The sequence below is a fragment of the Crinia signifera genome, chromosome 1, assembly GCF_055691185.1.
Source record: "Crinia signifera chromosome 1, ASM5569118v1, whole genome shotgun sequence".
NCBI lineage: Eukaryota > Metazoa > Chordata > Amphibia > Anura > Myobatrachidae > Crinia > Crinia signifera.
In genome coordinates, this window is record NC_139217.1 from 70,157,966 (window position 1) to 70,171,847 (window position 13,882).

At 44.5% G+C, this 13,882-nt stretch overlaps 1 long non-coding RNA gene across 1 annotated transcript in view; it reads left to right on the plus strand.

The window, feature by feature from the left end:
• The first annotated feature begins 1,017 nt into the window (after positions 1 to 1,017).
• LOC146026030 (uncharacterized) overlaps positions 1,018 to 13,882 on the plus strand; it is an 84,358-nt gene continuing 71,493 nt past the window's right edge. The window contains exons 1-2 of the long non-coding RNA XR_014454343.1: positions 1,018 to 1,643; positions 2,344 to 2,392. This is a non-coding gene — a long non-coding RNA (uncharacterized LOC146026030). The remainder of the gene's footprint in view (positions 1,644 to 2,343; positions 2,393 to 13,882) is intronic.

Genomic DNA, 13,882 nt, shown 5'->3' on the forward strand with positions numbered 1-13,882 from the left:
TTATTTATTACAGTCTCACGTAGCACAAGCCTAATATGTACTAGGTAGGTACACTTAGGCAGTAACACTGCCAGTGGCAACAGTGGACTGAGTAAATAATACTGGCAACCTCTATTCACAGTATTCAGTGCAGGCAGCACCAGTACTATATATAGTACCAGGACTATATATAATTCAATTAATTAAGTATTAATTATATAGCAGCCTAGTCATTTTTTACAGTCCCACGCAGCACAAGTATTATTTTTTAATTCAATTATATATATAGCAGCCTAGTATGTACTAGGTAGGTACACTTAGGCAGTAGCACTGCCAGTGGCAACAGTGGACTGAGTAAATAATACTGGCAGATTCAGTGCAGGCAGCACCAGTGGACTTTATATATAATATAATTAATTATTTATTAATATAATATATAATATTACAGCACAGCACCAGAGGTAGGCCCCAGCACAGAGGAGACAGTAGTACTACAAGTACACAGTTATGGCCCCCATACATAGAGCCGACTTGTCCTAAGGCCGGCTGGGGAGGAAGCAGTGGGGCAGAAGCCGTAATCAGATCAGTGCTGGGGCGGGTAGCGGTGACCACCAGTCTTCACTGTCCAGCGCCATAGTGGGCGGGCAACGGCGGCTATTACATCTTTAAAATAATGTGTCAGATGACTCTCCGGCTTTTGATTGGCTGAGAGCACTCTCAGCCAATCAGCGGCCGCGGAGGGAGGCCACTGATTGGCTGAGAGTGCTCTATCTCAGCCAATCATTAGCCGGGCAGTCATTTGACATGTTATTTTAAAGTTGCAATTGCCGCGGCTGCAGTGGCCGCCCACTACGGCACTGGACAGTGGAGAGTGATGGTCACCACCGCCCGCCCCAGCACTGATCTGATTACCACCACCGCCCGCTGCAGTGCACATAGAAACATTGCAGGTACGAAAAAGCACCTGCGATATTTCACTGATGTGTCCGATTGCGACACATCTTATGTCCTGCCGGTCCAACCCCTGGGGCCGGGTCCGATACGCATGGGACCGCGCATCGGACCCGACGCCATGTCATGAAGAACCGATTTGGTCCGATTTATCGGGCCGATTGATCGCAATCGGCCGAAATTGGTCCAAATCGGCTCGATGTATGCAAACCTTTAGTCTGTCCTCCTTGCTAGGGAGAGCCCACCCTAGGCAGAGAGGAGAACAGAGTACACAGCAGCACTGAGGGAGACAGCCCCTGCGAATAAAATAATTGCAGCACAGCACACCAGAGGTAGACCGCACAGAGACAGTAGTACTACAAGTACACAGTTAGACTACACAGCAGCACTGAGAGACAGCCCCAGCGAATAAAAAATATTGCGTTCAAGGTCAAGATCAAGTTTAAGCCCCAGCAGCAGCACCAACACACCCTCTCCCAACCCACTACTAGACTGGAGTGAAGATGGCGGGCGCAGCAGCCGCTATTTAAAGCCTTGCGAAATCCGGCGCTGGGAGATGACGTTCTGACCATACGGACGGACCCGAGTCAGGCGGGAATCTCCGAACACTGCTTGAAACCGGGCTCGGAATGATGACGTCCGTGGGGGCTCGGATCTCTGGAATCCAAGTCTGCACATCTCTAGTTCCTTCACACGTTGTTTGACAGGAACAGGTAAGGTAGCACCTAGTTGTTGTTGTTTTTTTTACTTATTTGCTGTATATTTTATATTACACATTCATTTGAATACATTTTAAATACAGTTTGAAAAAAAAGACAATTATATTTTACAGTATGTTTTCTATATGTGTAAACTACCCCTTCCCTACAGAGGGCATTGGGAGGGTGGAACCTCTTCTTAGGGGCAAGTATACCCTAAAATCATGGATGTCGTTTCTATTGCATGTATCCGTCCATTGGGAGTAGTGTGCGCCGTGGTTGTTTTATTCAGTTTGCTCAGCAGAGTTAGCACCTGCTACATGTAAACAATGTAAAAGGTATTAATAAAGTGTAATACTTTTTTTTTAATCTTTAGATTCATATTGGATTACACATAATTACAAAAAAACTAGTGAAATATTGAATAGTCTTTAGAAACATCCAAACTTAATGGTTATCTACCCATGTCCCCAAGAAGAGGTACAGGGGCATTGGGTACACCACTGGTGCCACCGTTGCTTTTATCACAGATTGCTCGGCAATTTCTCAGATAGTGTTTAAAATAGTCCGTTATACTTTAAAATACATTTTTTTGTAATTGCAAACCATTCCGGCCTCCAAGAGGCGGTACAGAGGGAATCAGGAGGGTGGAACCTCTTCTTGGGGGCAGGATGGTCTCACATACAAGACTAAAATACCCTCAAATCTCTTGCAGATACCTTTGTGGTTTACTGGTTTCTTCACTGGTTGGTTACTAGGAACAGGTAAGGAAGTGCATACTACACTTAAATAGTATGCAAGTTTTCCATACAGTATAGTATCATTTTTAGCTATATATTTTGCGTTGCAAATTCATTTAACAAATAAACAAACATTTTTTTACTTTTTAACCCCTTAAGGACGCGGCCTATTTGGGCCCAAAGGACGCAGCCCTATTTTTCAAATCAGACATGTGTCAATTTATGTGGGAATAACTTTCTAATGCTTTTACTTATCCAACTGATTTTGAGATTGTTTTCTCGTGACACATTGTACTTTAAGTTAGTGGCAAATTTTGGTCGATACAGTCTGTGTTTTTTTGTGAAAAATACCAAAATTTGGAAAAAAAATTGAACATTTTGCAATTTGCAAAATGTTACATTTTCTGCTTGTGAGACAAATAATCATACCACTCAAAATAGTTAATAACTAACAAAGACCATATGTCTACTTTATGTTGCGATCATTATTTCAACCTCCTTTTAATTTTGTTGGACACTAGGAGGCTTAAAATATAAATAGCAAATTCTCAAATTTTCAAGAAAATTTCAAACACTGATTTTTTTAGGGACCAGTTCAGTTCTGATGTGACTTTGAGGGACTTGTATGTGAGACACCCCCATAAATGATGCCATTTCAAAAACTGCACCCCTCACAGTATTCAAAACAGCATTTTGGAAGTTTGTTAACCCTTTAGGTGTTTCACAGGAATTAAAACAAAGTGTAGGTGAAATTTCAAAATTTCATTTTTTTAGCAGATTTTCAATTGTAATACATTTTTCTAAGGAACACAGTAGATTTTACTAGAGAAATGTGACTAAAAATTGATTCCCCCAATTCTTTTGTTTTCATAAATATCCTATATGTGGCCCTAGTGTGCACGTTGACCAAACCACAGGCTTCATAATAGAAGGAGCACCTACTTGATTTTGGAGCCTCCTTTTTATGAGATTATTTTTTATGCACCATGTAGGTTTCTAGGCACCATAAGATGCTAAAAGTTAGGAACCTCCCCCACAAGTGACCCCATTTTGCAAACTACACCCCTCAGGGAATTTATCTAGGGGTATAGTGTACATTTCAAACCCCCAGGGGTTTCACCAATTTTGGTACAACTGGGCTGTGAAAATGCAAAATTACATTTTTTTACACAAAAATGCAGTTCTGGCTCAAAATTTTTCATTTTCACAAGGAATGAAGGAGACAAAGCACCCCAAAATCTGTGCCGCAATTTCTCCCGAGTACGGCAATGCCTCATATGTGACCAAAAAATACCATTTGGGTGCATGGCAGGACTCAGAAGGGAAGGAGTGATATTTGGATTTTGCAGCACAGATTCTGGTGGAATGAATGGTGGGTGCTATGTCGCATTATCAAGACCCCCGAAGCACCAATACAGTGGAACCCCCCCACAAGTGACCCCATTTTGCAAACTACACCCCTCAGGGAATTCATCTATGGGTATAGTGAGTACTTTGACCCCACTGGTGTTTTGTCAAATTGTTAGGCATCGATACGTGAAAATGAAAAATGACATTTTTTCCATTAATTTGTAGATTCACCCCATAATTTATACTTCCACAAAGGGCAATAGTAGAAAAAGCACCCCAAAATTTGTTACAAAATTTCTCCTGAGTATGGCAATACCCCATATATGGTTGTAAAACGCTATTTGGGCAGACAGCAGGCTTCAGAAGGGAAGGTGCACCATTTGGCGTTTTTGGTGCAGATTTTGCTGGAATGGTTTTCATGCGCCATGTTGCATTTGCAGAACCCCTGTTGTATCAGAGCAGTCAAAAACCCCAACAAGTGATACCATTTTGTAAACTACACCCCTCAAGGAACTCATCTATGGGTATAGTGAGTACTTTGACCCCACTGGTGTTTTGTCAAATTGTTAGGCATCGATACGTGAAAATGAAAAATGTCATTTTTTCCATTAATTTGTAGATTCACCCCATAATTTTATACTTCCACAAAGGGCAATAGTAGAAAAAGCACCCCAAAATTTGTTACACAATTTCTCCTGAGTATGGCAATACCCCATATATGGTTGTAAAATGCTATTTGGGCAGACAGCAGGCTTCAGAAGGGAAGGTGCACCATTTGGCATTTTTGGCGCAGATTTTGCTGGAATGGTTTTCATGCGCCATGTTGCATTTGCAGAACCCCTGTTGTATCAGAGCAGTCAAAAACCCCAACAAGTGATACCATTTTGTAAACTACACCCCTCAAGGAACTCATCTATGGGTATAGTGAGTACTTTGACCCCACTGGTGTTTTGTCAAATTGTTAGGCATCGATACGTGAAAATGAAAAATGTCATTTTTTCCATTAATTTGTAGATTCACCCCATAATTTTATACTTCCACAAAGGGCAATAGTAGAAAAAGCACCCGAAAATTTGTTACACAATTTCTCCTGAGTATGGCAATACCCCATATATGGTTGTAAAACGCTATTTGGGCAGACAGCAGGCTTCAGAAGGGAAGGAGTGCCATTTTATCACAGAGTTTGCTGGAATGGTTTTCGGGCGCCATCTTGCATTTGCAGAGCCCATATTGTACCTGTGCAGTGGAAATCCCAAGCAAGTGATACCTTTTTGTTACTAGCCCCCCTCATGGAACTCACTTACGGCCGTAGTGAGCATTTTGACCCCACTGGTGTTTTGTCAAATTGTTATGGGCTGTGAAAATAAAAAAAAACTAATTTTTTCCATTAATATGTAGCTTTAGATCAAAATGTGCCATTTTCACAAGGGTTAATAGGAGAAATTGTGTAACATATTATGGGGTGCTTTTTCTCCTGAGTATGTCAATAGCATATATGTGTTTGTAAATTTCTGTTTGGACACATGGCAAGACTCAGAAGGGAAGGTAATGGCATGCGGCTCTTTGTACAAGCTGTGTGGAGTACATTAAAATTCAAGGGAAGTGTGATATATCTTAAAACAATCTTTGATACACAAGCCGGGTTGTGTGGGGCAGGTTTCACATTGGTAAGTTGTGTCCTTTCTTATCCCCTTTTTGTAGCATACTCTACATCGTTTCTGGAACCTTCCTTTCTTTCCAGTGTGGGGGACTTCACTCGGAAAATGTTGCCCTGGTACAATTCGCGAGGCCTCGCTTCCAGAAGTACTAGGGCCCCCCTGTTCCTGGTTGCCAAAAATAAGGGCCTTTATTACTGCCTCTTGGTACTCCAGGAATGTCCCCCTTTGGCCTGCACATCGATGTAGTACAAATGCGTTGTACAGTGCCATTTGTACTATGTGTACAGCTAATTTTTTATACCAGAACCTTGTTTTTCTCATGGCACTGTAAGGCTTCAGCACTTGATCTGACAGGTCGACCCCCCCCCCCATGTACCTATTATAATCCACAATGCAGTTGGGTTTTGGGGTTTCGGTACTTGTGCCCCGCACTGGGACAGGGGTGCTGCTATGGCCATGCACTGTTGTCAAGATAAGGACATATCTCTTGTCCCTATACTTGACACACAGTACATTGTCGCTGCATAATGCCCTGCTCTCGCCCCTTCTAAGTGTTTGCCCAAGCAGCGACCTAGGGAGGCTTCTATTATTTTTACGTGCAGTGCCGCATGCCACAGTACTTCTGGAAGCGAGGCTTTTGAATAGTGGGACGCTGGTATAGAAATTATCCAGGTACAGGTGGTATCCCTGGTCCAGCAGTGGGTGCACCAAATCCCACACTATCTTCCCACTAATTCCGAGTAAGGGGGGGCATTGTGGGGGGTCTATTTTTGTGTCTCTACCTTCATATATCCTAAATTTGTGTGTGTACCCTGATGTACTCTCACACAGCTTGTACATCTTCACGCCATACCTTGCCCTCTTACTTGGCAGGTACTGGCGGAATTGGAGCCTCCCTTTGAAATGTACCAGGGACTCATCTATTGAAATGTGCTTCTCGGGGATGTATGCCTGGGCAAACTTGGTACTAAAATGGTCTATTAGGGGTCTAAGTTTATATAACCGGTCATAATTGGGGTCATCCCGGGGTGGGCACTGTGCATTATCCCTATAATGGAGAAACCTAAGGATCGCTTCGAAGCGGGTCCTTGACATAGCCACACGGAACATTGGTGTATTGTATAAGATGTCTGTGCTCCAGTAGGACCTAATCGTGGGCTTCTTCACTAGCCCCATGCACAGTACAAGGCCCCAAAATATAACCATTTCATTTTTATGTACAGGGGTCCACTTGCGGGGCTGGGCATAATGAGAGGTGGGGTTTTGCTCAATAAATTGTTGGGCATAAACATTAGTCTGGGTGACCATTAGATCAACTAAATCATCACTAAATTTTTTTTTTAAAAAGTCCAGCTCTCTGAACCCTGCTGAATTGAATTGTATTCCTGGATTCCCTGTGAACTCAGGGACCTGGGGTACGTAGTTTTCAGGGGTTGTCCATGTGGGGTCAGAGGACTCGACTACTGCAGTGGGAGTCCTGCGTTGCCTCCTCGGGGGTTCATCAGAGTCACTAGATGATGAAGAGGATGACAAACGGAAATTTGTCTCATCCTCGCTAGCAGACTCAGTTTCAGAGGCCAGAAACGCGTATGCCTCCTCGGCAGTATATGTTCGTTGGGCCATAGTTTTATTGGTGTATGTATTTATGAGGTGCTTCAACACGTGTGGGGTTTTGTAGCACTGACAATGTGCAAATGCACTGCAAAAATTATGGTGTGCGAATGCACTGAAAAATTATGGGGTACAAATGCACTGAAAAATTATGGTGTACAAGTAACGCACAGAAAAAATTATGGGGTACAAATGCACCGAAAAATTATGGGGTACAAGTAACGCACAGAAAAAATTATGGGGTACAAATGCACCGAAAAATTATGGGGTACGAATAACGCACAGAAAAAATTATGGGGTACAAATGCACCGAAAAATTATGGGGTACGAGTAACGCACAGAAAAAATTATGGGGTTCAAATGCACCGAAAAATTATGGGGTACGAATAACGCACAGAAAAAATTATGGGGTACAAATGCACCGAAAAATTATGGGGTACGAATAACGCACAGAAAAATTATGGTGTACGGATAAGGTACAGAAAAATTATACGGATCACAACACACAAAATTAGGTGGTGACTACAGGGAGGGTGATCACAGCACAGATGACCACAGGGAGGGTGATCCCAGCACAGATGACCACAGGGAGGGTGATCACAGCACAGATGACCACAGGGAGGGTGATCCCAGCACAGATGACCACAGGGAGGGTGATATAGGCAGGGGTGACCACAGGGAGGGTGATCCCAGCACAGATGACCACAGGGAGGGTGATATAGGCAGGGGTGACCACAGGGAGGGTGATCCCAGCACAGATGACCACAGGGAGGGTGATATAGGCAGGGGTGACCACAGGGAGGGTGATCCCAGCACAGATGACCACAGGGAGGGTGATATAGGCAGGGGTGACCACAGGGAGGGTGATCCCTGCACAGATGACCACAGGGAGGGTGATATAGGCAGGGGTGACCACAGGGAGGGTGATCCCTGCACAGATGACCACAGGGAGGGTGATATAGGCAGGGGTGACCACAGGGAGGGTGATCCCTGCACAGATGACCACAGGGAGGGTGATCACAGCACAGATGACCACAGGGAGGGTGATCCCAGCACAAATGACCACAGGGAGGGTGATATAGGCAGGGGTATTGTGGTGATCAGCGCAATTTTACACAGCCTAAACAGCCTAAACTCTAACACAGCTCTGACACAGCTTCTCCTTCCAAGGCTCTAACACGAGTGAGAGGGTTAGAGCCCGGGAAGAGAAGCAAAACATCCCTTTTTCAATAGAAAGGCTGTGATTGGTTTAGTCAGGACTGACTGACCAATCACAGCGATCGGCGGGGCGGGACCACTCTGATTGGTCCGCCGGCGCACTGACACGATCGGCTGCTGTTGATGACAGCAGCCATCTATACTATGTCGCCTTGTCACTTGACAAGGCAACATGACACGGCGGGGACGTACCGGTTCGGCAAGGTGCTCGAACTACCCCGCTGCCGTGACGTACCGGTCGGTCCGCGGGTGGGAAGGGGTTAAAGAAAATGGGCCAGATGCACTGAGCTTCAAAAGGGATAAAATGGAGAGTGATAAACAACCAGCCAATCAGCTCCTTGAGGAACGTCAGGTAGGATCTGATTGGTTGGTTGTTTATCACTCTCCATTTTATCACTTTTTTAAGCTTAGTGCATCTGGCCCAATGTTTACAAATTAGCAAAGTTATATTTAACATGTTTTTTTAACTGTGTAAACTTTCGACCTCAAAGAAGGTGTACAGAGGGCATTGGGAGGACCCTCCGCTTGGGTGCAGGGCATTCCCACCAGGAAGACGAGAACACCATAAAATCTTGGACGCGGTTTCACTTGCAGCTACCTGGTTGTTGCATTGCATCTGAGCCGTATCTTTTTCTGGGTGTTACCAGTGTGCTAGATGAATACTCTATTATTAACCATCTAAAGTGATCTCCCTTTGATCTATAGAATCATTTTGGTCTTTAACAAAGGAATATCTCTGTGTTTGTGCAGTTCATCAGGAGCTTTCAGAGTTCACTGCTCTTCTTGTTATTAGGTATTCAGCTTGATACTTATTCCCTCTGGTTTTGAGTTTGACCTACCTACAATTGCCGTAACTTTTCTTGATCTGGTCAGTGGAGTTTTTCTGACCTTCCTACTGACCTGAACTTTACAATTACATGAACACTGATATTTTATCTAAAGCTACTCTCTCAGCAAGGCGTAAAATGTGCACTGCACATACTAGATTTATAGAGGAATCATGACACCTTTAGAGCTACCTAATTTAAGTTGGCTGCACAATGCTATAATTTTGGTGATTTGGGGTTATTGGCCCCATATAACATGTGAGGTCCTATAATAAGTATGATGCCCAATAATATTCTAAATGATCTGATTGAAATATTATAGGGCATTTCAGAAACCGTGGTTGAAAGATGGCTGCTACCAACCATTTGCAAGTGGTCATCTTCAACCAGAATAGCAGACTTCAGCTTTATTGAACAGGTATCTGTATATACCCTAGTGCTGGAGGGCTGGATCTCTTCCTAGTTAAACAATCGTGTATCTCACTCAATAGTACAATAAATCATTTGATTGGTGCTCACATTGAAAGACATCATGGGCCTGATTTAGATCGGATCGCTGTGCTGCTATTCTCGGGAGCCCAGGGATCAGTTAGTGTCTCCCCATCAGAGTGAAAGACCTGTACATGTGCATGGCTGAGAATGGCATCGCAGCTGGGGGAATCTCTGCATATCCATTCGCATCCACCCACCATCGATTGATCCGCCCCACATGTGTAAAGTGGCTAAGTAGCCATAGACTTACTTGGCGCATTGAAGGTCCTGGAAGATTGGGACTGGCGCTGATGTCAGAGTTCCCCTTTCAAACAGCTGGTTCTGTCTGGATTTTTCGCAGACACTCCCAGAAAATGGACGAGTGCCTCCTCCAAACGCCTGTCAATCAGCCTGCGTGTGGCCAGTGATTAAAAGGCAATGCTGTCTTTCAACATAGGATGGTCATGCACACTATGATTCCTGCGCATTCATTCGATAATCGCTCAGGTGTATTTGCAGCCTATCGATGTGGTCTGAATCAGGCACCATGAGCTTTTTGTGACCGCTTAATATGGAATTAAAATAAATCTAAACTCAACCCTGGAAACCAGAAGATAGGCATACATATGTAACAGATGTTTGCTGAGTCTATAATAAGAGTTATGTTAACCATAGGATACTCAGTTACTATATATTATGGTATTAAGAACACCTGAGAGCAGACATGTCCCTTACCCCTGTGATACCCGGTCCAGGCTTTGTGGTAGAGGGCGTGGCTTATGTCCCAAATCCTCCCTGCTTCTGTCACACTAGGGGTCCGGGAGATGCAGGCTGCCCGCGGAGACTGCTATGCTGCTTTGCCGGCTCCTACACAGTGATATTGGTGTCATATCTTAAAATATGTCCAAATTAAACTTTACTTAATACATGTGTTCAAAGCATAGGTACACCAGCCATTAATATAAACCAATGGGGCCTACACATCAGAATCAGAATAAACTTTTTTGGCCATGTATACTCACTTTTTGGGGAGATTTGAAGGTATATTCTAAGATATCCACCAAAATGCACCTACATCGCTCCGTGTGTAGGGGCCATGTGTACAGTGATGCGTGGTCCACGCGTTGCTATCGCCTGGCGATTAATATCCAGCATGCTGGATAAATCTATAATCGCTGGTGTCAGGGCCAAGTGTTCGCACCCAAGAACGCTGGCCCTGACAGACAGCTCAGCACACAGTGCTGACACAGCGCTGTGTGCTGAGAGATCTTGCTGAGCGTTCGGAGTGATCTATTGTAGCATAGCTCAGAACACTCAGCAAAACTCCACCTGTATAGGCCCCATTATATCTCCATTAAAATTGTTCGCATGGCTGCAGAGGAGTGACCTATTCTACTTAACCTGGCTTTATATATTTCTATATTTGCACATCTATATAAAAATACTGCAAGGTAGCATTTGGATATATAATTGCTATATTATATGATTAGCTTGCTGCTTTGTCCTAAACTCTGTGCACACTATAGGATAAGCTCTAACGCCGATTATGTTACCAGTATCTGTAGAACGATCTAGCACAACTGTGATGTCACCTGTCCCGTGCTATTAATGACAATATAGTCAAATTTTGACTGCATGTTCAGGCAACAGGGGCGGTCATTAACTAACGCACATCTTTAACGATATTGGGGCAGATGTTTTAAGCCTTAACAAGAGATAAATGCAAGGGTGATAAGGAGAGATAAATGTCCAGCCAATCAGCTCCTTACTGATTTTTTTCAAACACAGCCTGTAACATGGCAGTTAGCAGATGATTGGCTGGACGTTTATCTCTCCTTATCACCTTGTCATTTATCTCTTGTTAAGGCTTAATACATCTGCCCCATAGTGCGTAAACACTAGACGTTATGTACAATAATATTGTTAACGATATCGATATTGTGCATATGGTTTACAAATATGGCATAGCTTGTACGCACCTTTACCCTCTCGGCGAGGACGTCTTCCGTGCACTCTATAAAAGTTTTGCTGAATAAATTCCAACCTCTTTATTATTAACTCTCCTGATGTTAAAGCCGGAGTCATTATCTTCTCAGTAGTAACACAGTCAGAAGTGCCTCCTCATTAATGCTCTGTGTCTAAGTCATCCGGCAAAGCTCACGTGTTAACGCATGGCTTTAATCTTTCTTTGTCAGGGGTATTCCCTTGACATTTAAACATGCATGTGTTACTCTGCGCTCAATACACCTAGCCGTCACTCATCCCTTCTGTTTACAGCTCTGCAAAGTTCCAAACAATCTCCAGGTGGCTTTACCCAAAGTCACAGCTACTGTTTATTTGATGAACCCGCTACGTTGCTGATTATTCTCTCCTCATTTTCACTCTCTTTCTATTGGCATTTATAACAAAGCTGCTGCTGTTTTGTGTGGCAACAACTCTTCGTTATATATTCATTTTATATTCATTTGACTCCAGGGGATCCTCAAGTCATTGCTAGGGCCTCTTCTTTTCTCTCTGTACACCTATTCATTGGATAAATATATTTCATTTGTACTCAACAACTACCATTATGTACTTGACATTAAAATCTATTGTAGTACTGAATATGGGAAATAAAATCACTGACAAGACTTCTGGGTATTGCACATTTCCTGGGAGATTAGATGCTGTCTTATATTAAATCTTTTCTAAACTGTGTTTTTAATTTTTTTTCCACCGAATTCTGTCCTAGATCCAAATTGTCACAGTCACAGTCAGAGGACAGATTAGGCCAAGGAGAAATAAATGGCAATGGCCATTGCCCACCTCATTTTTCAGCTTTGGGGGTTGTTTGTTATTATTCAATGAGGGGTTTGGTGGACAGCTGGAGGGATGTAATAGGACAAGAGGTACAGTATAGGGAAACGGTTGGACCTAAAAAGGTATTTGAATCATTACAGGAAAAAGATAAGGAGTGGGTGGGTGTGACCTTGGTTAGAGGGGGCGTGACATACAGATGGAGCTTCTTTCATCTTTGCAAGGGCTGGTGGTGGATTCGCCACACACTAGCCCCCACCAGCCATAGGAAGGGGACAGAAGCGCACAAGCTGCGCATGCGTTCCCTTACAACGGGGCTCCCCCGGGTCCTCACCGCCTCCCCTCTATTTCCCACTGCGTTCCCCCACCTCCCCCCTAACCCTGCCTGTCTTTCTGAAGCAAAATGGGTAGGGTTCCAGTCCCCCCACCGACAGGAAACTGGGACGCGCGTGCGTGTGGGATGCTCACGCGTCCCAGTCAAATGGCGAGCCCCGGCGCTAGATGAGCAGCGCTACATCTGTAGCAACTGGGCAGTCCAGGGCTTCCTCTCTCCCTGCACTGAAGATCTCTTAAGATATCACCAGAGCAGAGCAGCAGTGGTCTCTGGGTCCCCACAACTGCCCCCTTCCCCCATGAGACACTGCCATCCACGGAAGGGACAGTCTTCAAATAGCGGGACAGTTCTGCTGTAATCTGGACAGTTGGGAGTAAGGATGCCATTCCCGGGGCATTTTTTCAATCCCGGGAATCGGGATTGAAAAATGCTAAATCCCAGAATTGGCATCCCTAAAAGAAAATTGCCACTGTACCCCCACACAACTTACTTTTTGGGAGCTGTGGAGGGGGGCAGGTGGCAGTGGTGCGGGAGCAGGTGTCGGGAATGATGCGGGCGGCTGGGAGGCGCATCGGGTATGACGCATGAAGCTGAGATAGGCCCGCCGGCGAGGGAGTTCTGGTTGCTGGTGATGCCACACTGCGGCCTGCGCAGCGTGACCTATGACCAAATCAAGCTGCGCAGGCCACACCGGGTCAGGAACAGCCGGGCAGCATCTGAGCGGGTGCTCAGACGTTGCCCGGCATTAGACTGCGCATGCACAGTCTAATCCCAAAATCCCGGGATTGGATACTCCAATCCCAGGATTGAAATCCCGGACATTTTGGGGCCAAATCCCGGGATCTCGCCGATCCCAATCCCGGGATCATTGGGAGGTATGTAGAATCTATTCAGTGGTCACTGTCTGCTTTGCAGAGAGAGTGCGTGTGCGTGTGTCTGTGTGTGGGGGGGGGGTTGGGGGGTGAGTCAAATTTTGAGGTTAACAGTAACTTCTAACCTTGCATCATGTCTTTTATAATAAATAACATTTTTGTGAGGAACTGCTTACATTTTAAGAATTTGCTTTTAAGCCACCATTATTGGCCCTAACTATTTCATAGCTAAAGTCAGTGGCATATTTATAATATTTATAACACGGGCTCTGAGTCCCAGTGGGGACCAAACCGCACATACTGCATCCATTTTTAATACTTACCCCTCTGGAGTCCCGCATTGAAGGCAGCAGCACTGCCCGAATCGCCAGAAAAAA